Source organism: Apium graveolens, chromosome 9 (assembly GCF_009905375.1).
Source record: "Apium graveolens cultivar Ventura chromosome 9, ASM990537v1, whole genome shotgun sequence".
Lineage (NCBI taxonomy): Eukaryota > Viridiplantae > Streptophyta > Magnoliopsida > Apiales > Apiaceae > Apium > Apium graveolens.
In genome coordinates this window covers 165,182,952-165,188,578 of record NC_133655.1, presented here as the reverse complement: position 1 = coordinate 165,188,578, position 5,627 = coordinate 165,182,952, and the positions used below count along the sequence as shown (strand labels likewise).

The window sequence follows — 5,627 nt, the reverse complement described above, 5'->3', positions numbered from 1 at the left end:
TGTTTATCTTTGAGTTACATAGAGATGCCATGAACCCTCGAGTACGTATTGCAAGTAGTTCAAAAGTCTTTCATGATAGTTTAATACCATGATAAAATAGAGATTTGTTATACTACCTTATTGATCCTTTTGATTATCATGCTATTGATCCCTGAGAAATCTTGATATTGCACCCTGATGCTTTGATTCAACTCTTGAAATAACCTCGATAGAAACTTTATCTTGATACCTAAAAGCCAATCATTTCTTAAATTCATTCATGATTGTTTGATAACCCTATCCTTACCCTAAAAGCTTGATACCCTGTTATATCTTGAGCTGATGATCACTTTCTTTATATTTTAACACCTCTATCCTATTGGAACCAGTGATGCTTATCTTCTTGATGTTCTAATACCTATACCTTGTCTACAACCATTGCTTTAAGCCTAGTTTGGCATTACTCTTTCATATTATCCAATAGCCTTGCTCAATTTCCTTGTCAAAGTTCTTGTTTATGGAAACCTCTCAATTACCCTAATATAGTAAAGTCTAGTGGATCATGGCCCTGAGATTTAGTGTCATATTTCCAGTGTTTCAAGTTGATCTATAATCCCTTGATAAAAATGATTACAGTCGAAAGAGATTTTGTCATAAATCGGCATCAGTTTTTAAAATGATTAAAATGTGGATTTTTCAGTCCCAAAGGGGGATAAATGTTTTCTTTGAATGGTGGATCTGGACTGAGACGCGAGTCCTTTCCACACTTATATTAGGCTTAAAAGTTGCCTAGGGATTCCCAATAATGTTTTAGAACCCAACGAGGTTCGGGATTACTTCGCGGCTGATCACCGGCTGTAATCCGTAGCGTCATAAAATGATTTTGATTAAGAATGATTTTTAAAATTTGTTTTTATGCAAGCAAAATGATGCCAACTCACATAAGTTTTATCTCTCGTTATCATTGATTATGTCTTTCCATTGTCATTCCTAAAGGTATATCTCGATTTATGTTTTGCGTTGTACTATTAGCACTTGTTGAGCTTTTGGCTCACTTCTTGCTTTACCCTTATATTACAGCTAGCAGCTATGGTTAGATTCAAGCAGACTGCCCGTAAGACCTGTGATGCTGATGCTTATGTTCGAGCTCAGGTAGAATAAGTAATAATAGTTGTGTGAGGACTCGGTATTTGTAATCAGATGTAATAGTTGGTAGTGTTGGGCTGTTCCAAACCCTAAACTGTAAGATCTTGGATTTTGGTTGTGTATTCTTCATTAAGAAGATGTAATAGCTATATTTATTTCGCTATTTAAGTTGGGGGTGTGACACCTACCGCATAGTCACTCGCATCACACATCATCTCAAACGGTTCTGTCCAATCTGGTGCTGTAATAACTAGTGCCGTGATCAAATTCTCCTTGAGAGTCTCGAATGCTGCCAAACATTCATCATCAAATTTGAAAGGCACATCTTTCTCAAGTAAATTGCACAACGGCTTAGATATCTTTGAAAAGTCCTTGATGAATCGCCGATAAAAACCCGCATGACCGAGAAAACTACGGATTCCTTTCACCGAATTAGGTTGGGGAAGATTTTCAATGACTCCCACCTTGGCCTTGTCCACCTCCAGACCTTTGCTAGAGACCTTATGCCCAAGGATAATGCCTTCACGCACCATAAAATGACATTTCTCCCAATTAAGCACCAAATTAGTTTCCACACATCTTTTGAGTACGGCGCGCAGATTATTCAAACATTCATCATATGAGTGTCCAAAGATGGAGAAGTCATCCATGAACACTTCGACGTTATTTCCAATCATGTCAGAGAATATAGCCATCATACATCTTTGAAAGGTGGCCGGGGCGCCACATAACCCAAACGAAACTCTACGAAAAGCAAATATGCCAAATGGACAAGTGAAGGTAGTCTTTTCCTGATCCTCTGGTGCAATACAAATCTGATTATACCCGGAATAACCATCCAGAAGACAAAAATACTCATGTCCCACCAATCTGTCAAGCATTTGATCAATGAATGGGAGAGGGAAGTGATCCTTCCTTGTGGCTTTGTTCAATTTTCTATAATCCATGCATACTCTCCATCTTGTAACTGTTCGAGTAGGGATGAGCTCATTCTTTTCATTTGCGACCACAGTGATACCTCCTTTCTTAGGTACACATTGCACGGGGCTCACCCACGAGCTGTCAGAAATAGGATAAATGATGCCTGCATCTAGCCATTTCAGAATTTCTTTCTTCACCACCTCCTTCATGATCGGGTTCAGTCTTCCCTGCTGTTCCACAGTTGGCTTACTACCTTCCTCTAACATAATTTTATGCATACAATATGAAGGACTTATCCCCTTGATGTCTGCTATGGTCCATCCTATAGCCGATTTGAATTCTCTCAAAATCCTTAAGAGCTTGTCTTCCTCACTACCTGAAAGGTCAGCTGAAATAATAACAGGTAACGTAGATGAATCACCTAAAAAAGCATACCTCAAGTGTTCAGGTAATGGTTTGAGCTCCAAGGTAGGTGCTTCCTCTATTGATAGTTTGAGCTTCCCTTCAGCATTCTTAAGGTCAGAAGTACCAAGAGATTCAAATGGTATGTCGATCTTTCGCTTCCATGGAGAAGCGTTCAGATATTGTAATTGCTCGTTGCTATCTTCATCATCGCTGTCAAAATCCCCCACTAAGGCCTTTTCCAATGCATCAGACATTAGCATGTGATCGAGTTCCGAAGTAACCGCAGAATCAATCACATCCACTTTTAAGCACTCCTCATCTTCTGTAGGGAATTTCATTGCCTTGAATACGTTGAAGGTCACATCCTGATCTTGGACCCGCATAGTAAGTTCCCCTTTTTGCACATCTATCAAGGTACGGCCAGTAGCCAAGAAAGGCCTCCCCAAGATTATGGGAATCTTCTTATCTTCCTCAAAATCCAGAATAACAAAATCTGCAGGAAAGAAGAGCTTATCCACCTTGACGAGCACATCCTCAACTATGCCCCTTGGGTAAGTAATGGAACGGTCCGCCAATTGTAGCGACATGTATGTGGGTTTTGGATCAGGCAGATCCAGCTTTTTAAAGATCGACAACGGCATCAGATTAATGCTTGCTCCCAAATCACAAAGGCACTTGTCAAAAGTTAGATTGCCAATGGTGCAAGGAATGGTGAAGCTTCCTGAATCTTTCAGTTTTGGTGGTAACTTTTGTTGCAGAACCGCGCTGCATTCTTCCGTGAGAGCAACGGTTTCAAGGTCATCCAGTTTCACCTTCCTTGAAAGAATAGTTTTCATAAACTTCGCATAACTAGGCATTTGTTCCAGCGCCTCAGCGAAAGGTATATTGATGTGAAGTTTCTTGAACACCTCCAGAAACTTCCCGAACTGTCTATCCAGCTTTTGTTGCTGCAATCTCTTAGGAAAAGGTGGGGGAGGATAGAGCTGTTTCTCCCCTGTATTAGCCTCAGGCAGAGTGTGTTCAACAGTAGTCTTCTTTGGTTTCGCCACTTTCTCCTTTTGCTTAGATTCTTCATCTCTAACTTCAGCTTCGACTTCTTTTGCCTTTTCAGCATCAGCTACTTTTCCAGACCTTAAGGTAATAGCCTTGACTTGCTCTTTAGCTTCCTTCCTGCCTGGTACTTCCGTGTCACTGGAAAGAGTGCCAGGTTGACGATTGAGCATTGCATTGGCTAATTGACCGATTTGATTTTCCAAGGTCTTGATAGAAACCGCCTGACTCTTGAACAACAGCTTAAGTTCCTCAAAATCAGCACTAGTAGGGGCAGCTGCACTTCCCTGTTGAGGATATGATTGCCTTATAGCATACTGCTGTGGTTGCTAGAATCTAGGTGGGTTAAACTGTTTACTTACTCCTTGCTGATATGTTGGCTGAATAGCATTCTGATTATTCCCCCAGCTGAAATTTGGATGATTTCTGTTGTTAGGATGATAGGTCGCTGGCACAGGCTGCTGTTGTCGCTGATAATTATTCACATACTGAACAGATTCGTTGACAAGAGAACACTGATCCGTAGCATGAGAACCTGCACAAAGCTCACAAACCATAGCTATTTGATTAACTCCATACGTAGCCAAAGAATCAACCTTCATTGATAGCGCTTGGAGCTGGGCTGCAATAGCGGTGGCTGCATCAACTTCCAGAATACCTGCTACCTTGCCTGACGTCATCCTCTGAGTTGGGTTTTGATGCTCATTTACAGCCATCGTCTCGATAAGATTATACGCCTCAGTATAGCTTTTAGCCCATAAGGCGCCTCCAGCTGCTGCATCGAGCATGGGCCGAGATTGGGCCCCCAAACCATTATAAAAACAAGTGATTACCATCCAATCCGGCATTCCATGATGTGGACATTTTCTCAACATTTCCTTGTAGCGTTCCCAAGCCTCGTACATAGATTCTGTAGGTTGTTGCGCAAACTGAGTAAGAGCACTCCTCATAGCAGCAGTCTTTGCCATTGGATAAAACTTCACCAGAAACTTTTGCGCAAGATCTTGCCACGTAGTGATGGACCCAGCTGGTTCAGAATGTAACCAGTCTTTAGCTTTATCCCTCAGTGAGAATGGGAAAAGCCTCAACTTGATAGCCTCATCAGTCACGCCATTATACTTAAAAGTGCTGCAGATCTCGACAAAATTCCTTATGTGCATGTTGGGGTCTTCAGTTGCCGCTCCTCCAAAAGAAACAGAATTCTGCACCATCTGAATAGTGCCCGGCTTGATTTCAAAGGTGTTAGCTTGAATAGCCGGATGAAGGATGCTTGACTGAATGTCATCAATTTTAGGCCGAGAAAAATCCATAAGAGCTGGATCAGCTTGAACAATACGATCTCCCATGTTTACTGGTTCTTTCTGCTCAGTTCCTGAATCCGAATCCTCAAAATCTAACTTCTCCGGAGTATCAAGAACTTCGTCTTTCTCCTCAGCTGTATCTAAGGTCCTCTTGCGAGCACGAGAACGAGTTTGCATAAACGCTTGCTAAAGTACCTGAAACACAACCGAAAAGAGTAATTAACTACTACATCCTAATCACTGAGTCCTAATGACCAATGATGGTAAGTACATAAACTAAACAAATACGCCGAGTCCCTGGCAGCGGTGCCAAAAACTTGTTAGGGCGAAAACATGCACTAATATTCACGCAAGTATACGCGTTCGCAAGTAATATAGAATACTTTCTAGTTCGTTCCCTCAGAGACTCAGACTAAGTTATTGTCTAATTAAACTCACTCACCAATGTATGACTACTTCTCAATGTTAAGATAATAACACTTAAAATTGTTGATTAAATATTAACTATAATTAACTACTTAATTAACCACTTAACTAACACTTCAATTTATCAATAATAAAACACTCATGAGATCACAACTTCATTATTACTTCCTTCTATAGCCATTGTTATTACCTTTAGCATGTGACAGTGATGACATTAATCGAATAACACGAAACTGATAAAAGCCAACTTTCATTGTACTAATACCATTCTACCAAGCATCCATAATTAAGATAGAAGTTGAATAGTCATCAATCATGTTGAGTTCCTATATGTCTACAGAAATTGACAACACAACGATTTAAGCACAATTTATCCCTTTTGATTACATAGGGCAAATA

At 40.5% G+C, this 5,627-nt stretch overlaps 1 non-coding gene across 1 annotated transcript; it reads left to right on the top strand.

The window, feature by feature from the left end:
- The first annotated feature begins 4,347 nt into the window (after positions 1 to 4,347).
- Positions 4,348 to 4,454, top strand: LOC141688033 (small nucleolar RNA R71). Its single transcript, XR_012561503.1, has one exon. It is a non-coding gene; the product is annotated as a small nucleolar RNA R71 (small nucleolar RNA).
- The last annotated feature ends 1,173 nt before the right edge of the window (positions 4,455 to 5,627 follow it).